The 10342-nt window shown below is 42.5% G+C and overlaps 1 long non-coding RNA gene across 1 annotated transcript in view; it reads left to right on the top strand.

The window, feature by feature from the left end:
• Window positions 1–333: 333 nt before the first annotated feature.
• Window positions 334–10342, top strand: part of LOC144577175 (uncharacterized) — a 90729-nt gene continuing 80720 nt past the window's right edge. The window contains exon 1 of the long non-coding RNA XR_013520572.1: window positions 334–514. This is a non-coding gene — a long non-coding RNA (uncharacterized LOC144577175). The remainder of the gene's footprint in view (window positions 515–10342) is intronic.

Raw genomic sequence — 10342 nt, 5'->3', positions numbered from 1 at the left:
TGGCGCAATCTCAGCTCACTGCAACCTCCACCTCCTGGGTTCAATCGATTCTCCTGCCTCAGCTCCCAAATTACTTATTCTCTGTAAACCTCCGTTTCCTCATTTTAAAATGGTGATAACAATGGCTAATTCGGAAAATTGTTATTGTTTGCCTACCCTATAACTTGGCCTCAAACCAACTTATTGGTTTGGTTATTAGAAGTTCAATAACCTATAGCTAGTGTTATATAAATTAAGCCTAGGTTACCAATGAAATAGGAAACAGGCTCCTTTAATTTGCAGCAAATTAGGAGAATCTGCTTGTGTGACTCAGTGAATCAGCTGATTTGACTCAGAGTTCATCAGCTGATTGACTTGGGAGCTGTGGGTATTGGGCCCATGTTTGGTGCACAGCCAAGATGTCACTGCCTTGTCACCGCTAGCAGTGTGGCTCCGAAGACACAATCTCCTGGGGCATTTCTGAAACAGGCAGATCCTGGGCCCACCCGGAGTAGATTAAGTAATATCTCTAAAGGTAGGACACAGAATCTGTCTTAAACAAGTTGTATATATCATTTATAGGAACATGAGCCATAACTCTGACCTAGAATATGAATGTCTATAGATTAGTGCTGCAGATACGGTGATATTAATTTGCTTATTGGATGGTGGGAAAACAGAAAAATCAGGCCGCTCTGGCCCCTCTGTCCTTTCCGCTCCCCACCCATGCCATGTTGCGTCTTTCATGAGTTGTTGAGCTTGCAGGAGCTTCTACCACAATCGCAAACCGGTCTTTCGTGGCAGCACTGCCCGGGAAGAAGTGCCAACTCTACTGTATGAGGCTATTAGAAAATGAGATTCTAGACTGGTGAGCAAGAGTTCTAGATAACTGAGGTTAACTTTTTAAAAGTTCACGTTTGTTATGGGCTGAATTGTGTCCTCCCCAAATTCGTATGTTGAAGCCCTAACCCCTAGTACCTCACATTTACGGTGCGAGGGCTGAATGATCTGACTGGGGTCCCACCAGCTTGCAGTAAAGGTCCTTGCGGGGGCATGGGGGAGGGAGGTCAAGTCCCATCCCTACTCTGTCTCACAACAATGCTCTCTTTTTCTGTTCTGAGCGAGGGAAAGCAGAAAAGGAAATGGGGCCTGTCAGGAGGTAACTAAGTTAACATGGGGTTAATGCTGGGCCCTAATCCAATTTGACGGGGTGACCATGGGCGCTCCCTTCACAGAAACCTTGTATGTGTAGCATGCTGATCAGTCACGATGGTTTCTAGGACACAAACTAAATGGCAGGCAACAAGGCCGTGGTGGGGTAACCACAGACAGTGCTGGATATCAGCTGAGGATGGGAGAGGGCTCCACGCTGACGGCACTTACAGATGTGACTTCGTGCTCACTGCCCAGAAGCGCAGCTATTGTCACAGGGCTTACGGTGGCACTTGGAGCACGAGGAGTGTAGACCACAGTGTCTTTTATGAGTTGAAATGTCTATTTACTTTTATAACGTGATTTCAGAGACAAATAACATAACGAAATAGATCACTGTGGCTGCTTTAAATGGGGGGACTATGTGTGCCTTAACTTTCTCAAGGACATATAGTCATTATTAGTACCAAAAATGATTGTACTAGGTGCTATTTTTGAGGATTATTGTAAGCAATTTGCGTGGGGTGGTGGCAGGCAGGCCCGTTTGCCCACACTCAATGTTCCAGCTCTGCCTGCTGCCTCGAATCTGTCCCGGGTCTTGTTTTTGTCTTTGTTTTGTTTTTAAGATGGAGTCTTACTCTGTCACCCAGACTTGAGTGCAGTGGTGTGATCTTGGCCCGTTGCAACCTTTGCCTCCTGGGATCAAGTGATTTTCCTGCCTCAGCCTCCCAAGTAGCTGGGACTACAGGCACCCGCCACCATGCCTGGCTAATATGACCTGGGGTCTTGTTATTATGTGTGGGCCTCTTGCTGCTCCTGCCACATTTCTGCTCTCCAGTGTTCTCCTCCCTCTTATTTGTTCCTCAACCTTGCTTTTCTTTTCTTTTTCCTTTTATCTCTCATTCTAAATTTTATAATCTTAGATTCTGTTTTTAGAGCCATTTCTAACTAATGAGAATATCCCTCATTTTGTTAACTAGGACAGTTAAATAAATTTCTCTTACCCAAACCTCCTCTATATCTTTGGGAGATTTACTATAAATTTCAGAAAAATAAAACTAAAGAATGTTTTAAAAACTCACAAATTAAAGATATTGGAACATTACTAAGTGTAAATAGTACGAAACCAAAACCATTTTACTCTCTGCATTTGAACATCATGGAAAGGCTGTGGAAATAAGCATCACATCTATCTAAACCCCCCTCCCATATAGGTTTTATAATAATGTATTTTATTATAGCTGCTTTCATCTGCTCATGGATTTTTAAAAAATGAGTTCTTGTTCTTGAAGCCTTTCTGGGCAGGCTTCAAGGGCAGGGCTGGTGGTTACTCTGGACAGTTAAGGGCAGTTAGGGTGGCACAGGCCAGAGGGAGGCCATGACCCATGGACCAATAACACAGTTCAGACAAAGCACTTCTCAAATGGAAACGAACTGGCTTTGGGGATAATGTAAGAGCATTTAGGTGATGTCAGGCTGTCAATCTGTTTTTAGCCTGTAGATGCCGCTTGCTACCAAAACACAAAAGCGGCCTGGAGAAGCAAGAGTGGGGCTCCTTAGCCAGGCTGGGCCAAGTGCTCCCCGTGGACGGTGACGGCAGCTCAGCCTGTGCAGGCCCAGGGCAGAGCTATGGGGGAAACTGTGGCAACCCTCTCCCTACCGCTCACCAGACCTAGCTGGCTCACAGCAGCTGGTTCCTGGGGGCAGGCTGGGACCGGGTGAGGTGGGTGAGGCAGCAGGGGGCCTGAGAGCAGAAGCTTTCTTAAATGTGGACCCTAGACACCCAGCTCACCTCACCCCAGTCTCAGCCCTGCTCTGGCAACTTGCAACTGTCCTTACTCCAAGGACTCAAAATTCAAACCGAAAGATGGAGCCAAGTAACTTGAAAGAGCATACAGGGCTCTCAAGAGATTATTAACCAGATAAAACAAATGACTTCGAGAGCTCTGCTGTCCCAGGTAGAGCATGGGCCTCTTAGGCAATGCTTCTGTTAACTAATTGTTTAATAAAATGAAGACTGAACTAGGACTTCTCATCTACCCTAAGTAAAAGTCCTATTGCATTTTGTGTGGATGTTCATTCTGTAAGGAAACGGGAAGATACAAAGTGAAACTAATGTGGGGACAGAATGGGAAGCAAACGTGACAGATGATAGAAATAAAGGCACAAATTCTAACGAGCAATGCAAAAGAAGGCTGGAATAAACAGAAGGCCCATCATGTCAAGACAGGAAAACATTGTGAAGATAGGACTTGTTCTAAAGTTAATTTGTACACTTAATGCTATTTCAAACTAAATCCAATGGGATTCTTCCGTGGGATAGAAGGCTTGGCAAAGTATTCTTAAAATTTACCTAAGAAGTGTATATTCAAGCAGTTTATCAAATTCAAAAGGAGACCGGCTCATTATGGGAGTATTTGTGTTATCAGTGCACGTGGTAAGGTTACAGTGACAGAAGGGTGACTTCGGTGGAGCGCATTCTGTGGCCTAAAGAAGTATCCTTAGATACTACATATTACATATACTGTGCAAGAATTCACTGTGTGTCACAAAGAGAAAGGCTACATCATTAATAATGAATAAATAAAATTCTTGTTAGAACAAGGCTATGCATCAATAAATGAATAAAATAATAAATAAACAGTAATAATAAAAAGAATGTGTATAGGTTCTCAATTCACATCATGGCTTGAAATACATTCCTGATGAATGAGAATTAAACAGACTGAAAGGAAATATAATAGTGTGTTAATAATGGACTTTGAGAAACAATAGATTATTTCTAAATCCGTTTTTTCCATGCAGTCTGTAATTCCCCATTTTCTTTAATAATTAGTTCCCCCACCCACACACAATGACACTTAAGGTTCCTGTGTTTAACTCATGGATAAACACGAAGGTTAATTCAGTTTGAACTGTTCTTTGGACATGATGTAATCATTTCATGAGAAATGTTATTGTCTAAGGTATGATATTGAGACAGAGAGAGGCTTTGAGGCCTGTATAATTGGACAATTTGATGTAGATTTCTGTTAGTGGACTCTGGACCGATAAGAGTGAGATAAAGCAGAAAACCTTTTACAGAAGGAGATTGGGAAGCAAAATCTTTGTACCAATCTCTGAAGTTACAGAAAGAATTCCAAAATCAGGGAAGTAAAATTTCAGAGCAGAGTTCATTGCCTGATTCGGCAAAAGTCCCTCAAACCAAATTTCTTGAAAGAAGGAAGCACAATCCAAGTAGAACTTGTTACTGTCACTCTGTCTACGTATTTTTTTTTTTACCTAAAGTTATCAAAATAAAGACACTTTAGAACCATAAAAGTATATACTTTTAATTTTTATACTGTCTTTTTTTCTGATTATAAAATTTAAATATTCAAAATGTCTAAAGAAAGATATGAAGTTCTCTCGTAATCCAAGCACACAGAAAATGACCACTGTTAAGGTTTTCTGGTGTGAAATCTCTCATTTTCTTTCTGGCATAGATAGAACTAATATTTCTTTTGTGTTTACCAAACGCTTGACACTGCTTGGAAAATTTTACCTGTATTAACTTAGCTCATTCTCGCAACAATCTTCTGCGGTAGGTACAAGGATTGTCTTGTGAAGTTTAGTTTTTTGACCAAGATGGTGCAGCCAGGATGTGAGAACCGGAAGGTCATGCTTTGCCTTTATGCGTAACTTCTTTTCCAGGGCTTAGATTTATTATAAACACAGTATGCATTTCCCAGAATGAGACTATGCTGCACCTAATGTTTTCTACTACAACCTGCTTTTCCTTCTGATATATCTGAACATCATTTCAAATCAGTAGATATCAGGCCATTTCATCATTCTTAATGGCTGCATTGTATTTTGTTTCGTGGATAATATATTTAACTGTAATTCATGTGGTTGGATATTTTTATGTTTTCACTATTACAGACAGCAATGAAATGTACATCTTTACATGCAGATGTGCATTTGAGAGGTTATTACAAAAGAATAAATTCTCCCAGCACGTTGGGAGGCCGAGGCAGGTGGATCACGAGATCAAGAGATCAAGAACATCCTGGTCAACAAGGTGAAACCCCGTCTCTACTAAAAATATAAAAATTAGCTGGGCATGGTGATGTGCGCCTGTAGTCCCAGCTACTCGGGAGGCTGAGGCAGGAGAATTGCTTGAACCCAGAAGGCAGAGGTTGCGGTGAGCCGAGATCGTGCCATGGCACTCCAGCCTGGGTAACAAGAGCGAAACTCCGTCTCGAAAAAAAAGAATAAATTCTCAGAAGAGTAAACACCCAGGTCAAAGTGCAGCTTTTCAAGGCTATTGCCAAAGGGCTCTCAAGAAAAATTGTGCCAATTACATTCCCACCAGCAGCGCAGGAGAGGGTGCTTTTCTCAGCATTCTAGATTGTTTTTCAAATCTTTTGCACTTTGACCCACTGGAAGAAATACGTTTTGTATAACGACCCACTTAAACACACACACAAATGTATAACTGAAATAAAGTTTAATATTTTCCTGACTAGGAACAATAAACTTTTTCTCTTTTCTCCTTTCCTTTTCTTTTCAAAAACATTTTTGAAAATACCAGATATGGTGGGGTTAACTTCATGATCCATGAATGGGCAGTAACTCATTGTTTGAAAAAACACTATCTTAATACTTGGTTGGTAGGGTTCTTTTTAGTATTTGCCTATTTGACAATCTGAGATAATGACAAGTTATTATTTCATTATTCTCTAATCACTAGAGTGGTGAGTATTTTGGAAAATTATATTTTTGGAGAGAGTAATCTAGAGTTCATTATTTTTCAACCTTCAGTGCCTATTAGAATTTTTAAAAAGAATTCTTTAATTGATTTCTGGACCAAATAATCTTTAGATATCAAAGATTTGTGGCCAAGGCTGAGAACAACACATACCATAGATTACTAAAGTTCTCTTAGCAATTCAAATAGACTCTGTTTTTGCCCTTTAAACACTGCATAATTGAAAAACATCATAGTCATCTGAAGGTAATTCAGGGTTAAGTATGGAGTTAGGGGAGGATTCTAATATTGTGTTATTAATTGTTAGCTGCGTAAATCACAGTTTTTAAAATCTAGTGCATATTTGGTTCTTACTCAGTGGTAAATTGTGGCAAAGAGATTCACATTATGAGAGATGGTTTCGATTTTCACGAATATAATTATACTATCATACCATGGGAGAACCAAGGTGCTATTTGGTATTTCAGAGTTCCATCAGATAGAGAGTTCCAGTCACCTACTGGAAATTCTACCTAGATGGTCCTCTGAAACCTCAAATTTAGTGTGTCTTCCCAAGAGTTCTTGGCTCCCTGCCACCTCTTCCCAAACCCATCTTCCTTCCTCTGTTTTATGGCACAGTGGACAATAATGTGCTTTGTAATAAGATAGAGGTTTCTTTATATTGTGGATTCTGGAAACATACAGTTTGGTGGCCCAAACAAGCCTGCAGTAATGTGACTAGCGGTGAGGCAGTGATCTGCTGGCCTGAGTCCAGACCATGGGGATTTCAGCTCTGAAAGCTTGAGAAGACCAGCCTGGAACAGCCACCCCGCCTCTTCCTATTTTTTTCTTTACTCTTCATACAGAATCGTGCTTTGTTGCCCAGGCTGGAGTAAAGTGGCATAATTATAACTCACTGCAGCCTCAAACTCTTGGGCTTCAGTGATCCTCCTGTCTCAGCCTCCTGGAACTACAGGTGCATGCCACCACACCTCGCTAATATATATATTTTTTTGTAAAGACCCTGGCCTCAAGTGGTCCTCCTGTCTTGGCCTCCCAAAGTGCTGGGCTTATAGGCATAAGCCACTGTGCCTGGTCCCTCTTTCTGTTTTTTTGTTTCTCTGTTGTGCACGGAGAGGACTGCAGGACAGGAGGAACACTCACAGGCGGCTCTCAGAGGACCAGCCTCTGGCACACAGGGCTGCAGTGGGGACACAAAGACAGCAGAGTAGTGAGTCGATAGCAGGTGTAATCTGGATGGCTGGCAGAGGTGAGAGATGTAAATGACTTCCCAAAGGGCTGGACAAATTGATGCATGGCAGGTGAGTGAGAGGAGCTGCAGCTGAGTCAAAGGGGGCCATTCTGGGCTTTCCATAGCATTTGTCTTTAGTGTACTATTGGTCATACTGGCAATTCCCAAGTCTCCAGGTTTCTCTGATACTGCTCTTTTAGAAGCGTGCCAGAGTAGAAAAAGCTTTAACCTTGAGCAAGTTATCTAACCTTTCTATTTCATCTATAAAATGGAGTAATAATACACTGTTGGGTCTGTGAAGTGCCAGCACAGGGCCAGGCCCCTGACAGGCACTCGATAAACGACAGCCTTTTAGAAGGAGCCAGTTGTGATGGCCAGGATCAGACCCTCTCCACACATCCAATTAGATACGCCTGAGATCTCAGATGGTCAAGCTGAATGCCTGGCAAGGGGACTGGAGAGTGGTGGGGTGGTGGGTAGGCTTTGAGTCAGCTCATGGTCCCTGTCATCTTCTCCTGCAGTGTCAGGTGCTCCCCACTAGCACAGCACAGCTCTGCAGAGACGCAAGAGAACAGTTACAGATCCAGTCAGATGATGGATCAGCTGTTCAGCTTTTACCTGCTCTTCACCCAAGTTTACCTACTTAGAAAGAGAAGACTACCAGGAACCCAGAGAAAGAATGGAAAGTCCAGCCATCTTCCAGGCTTTGACTCTCAGACTACGGGAGTGAGGATTTTCCTCTGGTTGTCCATGGTCACTAGAGGTCAGTGGTCAAGTCATCCAACTCAGACATCAGTTATTTAGAGCTGGAAAACAGAAACAAGGGAGCGCTACATCCTGTTGGGTCACATCCTGTTCACGATGACAGGAAGCAGGGCAGCAGACCAAGACGGGTAGAAAAACATGACGTTTACGAGGCATTTGCACGCTAGATGTGCACGTGTGTTTTGATACACAGTTTTTAAAGACACTGAATCAATGCCCATAATTTCGCTTTTGGAAGTTCTCAAGTTTCTCGTCAAATAAAATTGACTAAAAGCCAAGTCTTTATTATCTGACTGTGCTGGGCCTAAAACCATGCCAATTTAAGAAAGAGAAAAATATCCTATTCGCCACTTGAAAACTGATCACAAAGGCACTGAGTGTTTCCCCCAGGAATAGGAATGCAATGCTGGGGATTTCTAGTTACAGTCCTAGTGAGTATGATGTTGCGGATCTTGCCCGGAAATAGGAATGTTGCTGCCTCTCTCAAAGAGAAGGGATGGATTATCCCAGCCATGGGCACCCCGTAGGACATTGCCTGAGAGGCATCAGGCTAGTGTGGAATTGAGGCACGCAACCCTCCTTTCCTGAAGCATAACGTGTCTTTCCTTCATTCAACGTTTTAAGACTCAGGATGGCAGAAGTCCCTTATGGCCTTTTCCCTTCACCTCCACTGCCCTCATTCATTTCCCCCTCTCTTCTCTCCCCTTTTCTTATGTGTGTTTCAGGAAGGATAATGACTACACAGCAGCTCCCAGGCTGCTTTTTATGGGAGTGGGATTAAGGAGAAAGTGCCATCTCTTAGGTTTTAAATTGACAATTAGCATCCTTCAGGAAGCTCTGTGAGAAACCCCCTTCAGTTCTGGACTGTCTGGTAATTCAGAACTGCAGGGCTTCTAAGATATGTCAAGCATTCAGGATGGTGGTTCTCAAACTTTCAGATTATTGATCTCAATAACCCGTCTTTAAGGTTTAAAAACTATGTACTTTGCAATTGTTCTCAATGGCTTGCTGGCTGTCTTCTTGGGTTTCTTTTCATTCATAGTAAGTAATTATGCTAGGAATGGGCTACAGTCACTAGGAAATTGTCTCTTAGGATCATCCATGCATCATGGAACTGGATAGGAGGGAACCTTGTAGGTAGGTAGTTCTGCTAAAATCTTTGAGTGTCATTTAGCAAATTCAGATGTTTCTACTTAGAAAAAGAGATAGAAGACCAGGCACCGTGGCTCACGCCTGTAATCCCAGCACTTTGGGAGGCCGAGGAGGGTGGATCATGAGGTCAGGAGTTTGAGACCAGCTTGGCCAACATGATGAAACCCTGTCTCTACTAAAAATACAAAATAATTGGCTGGGCGTGGTGGCGGATGCCTGTCATCCCAGCTACTCGGGAGGCTGAGGCAGGAGAATTGCTTGAACCTGGGAGGCAGAGGTTGCAGTGAGCCGAGATTGCACACTGCACTCCAGCTTGGGCAGCAGAGCGAGACTGTCTTGGGTACAAAAAAAAAAAAAGAGATAGAAAATAATAATATTGACTGCTAAGATCTACACATGGGGAGTGGGGTTCTAAAATCTGGTTTTTGAAATCCAGCACAAATATGATGCATAAGTTTTAATCCCAAAATAAAGGTCATGTTTTCATTTGTGCACATCACCTGCTAGTTTGTGATATGGACTTTTTTTTTTTAAACCTATTTAGAGTATTATGAATATTTTAAATTTTGCTTAAATTTATGTATCAGAGACATTATTATTATTTTTACAAAGAAAATGGGCTGGGCGTGGTGGCTCAGGCCTGTAATCCCAGGACTTCGGGAGGATGAGGCAGGCAGATTACCTGAGGTCAGGAGGTTGAGACCAGCCTGGCCAACAATGGCAAAACCACATCTCTACTAAGAATATAAAAAATTAGTCAGGTGTGGTGGCATGTGCCTATAATCCCAGCTACTTGGGGGTTGAGACAGGAGAATCACTTGAACCTGGGAGGTGGAGGTTGCAGTGAGCCAAGATCACGCCATTGCACTCCAGCCTGGGCAACAGAGTGAGGTTCCATCTCAAAAAAAAAAAGGAAAGAAAATGACAATTAGACCCACTGTTGGTGCTGATGGATCCAGCAGCAGAATGTCAACAGAAAGCAGTGGCCTTCCTGCCTGGCTTTGCCTTGGGGCCTTCAACATTTTAGTTGAACTAAAAAATGGTTCAACTAAAATGAACCATTTTTTTGGCCTCTAAAAACTGGGAGTTTATGAGTAGCTATCTTACAGATATATTAGGTGGAAAAATAATTGGTGTATGATTTTGGGGCCACCAAGATGCAAAGAGGTGGTATCAAATGTATCAATACTGACAAAGGGTCCCAATATCTGGGCAGGCCACCTGGTAGAACTGCCTCCTTCAGGTGTTTATTCCATTCACTTCTTTCTTTTCTTTTTTCCCTGACAATTTTCAGCCATTCCTTCCTCAAA

The sequence above is a fragment of the Callithrix jacchus genome, chromosome 7, assembly GCF_049354715.1.
Source record: "Callithrix jacchus isolate 240 chromosome 7, calJac240_pri, whole genome shotgun sequence".
NCBI classification, from domain to species: domain Eukaryota; kingdom Metazoa; phylum Chordata; class Mammalia; order Primates; family Cebidae; genus Callithrix; species Callithrix jacchus.
The sequence above is the reverse complement of the archived record's forward strand: the minus strand, read 5'-3'. Positions and strand labels throughout refer to the sequence as shown.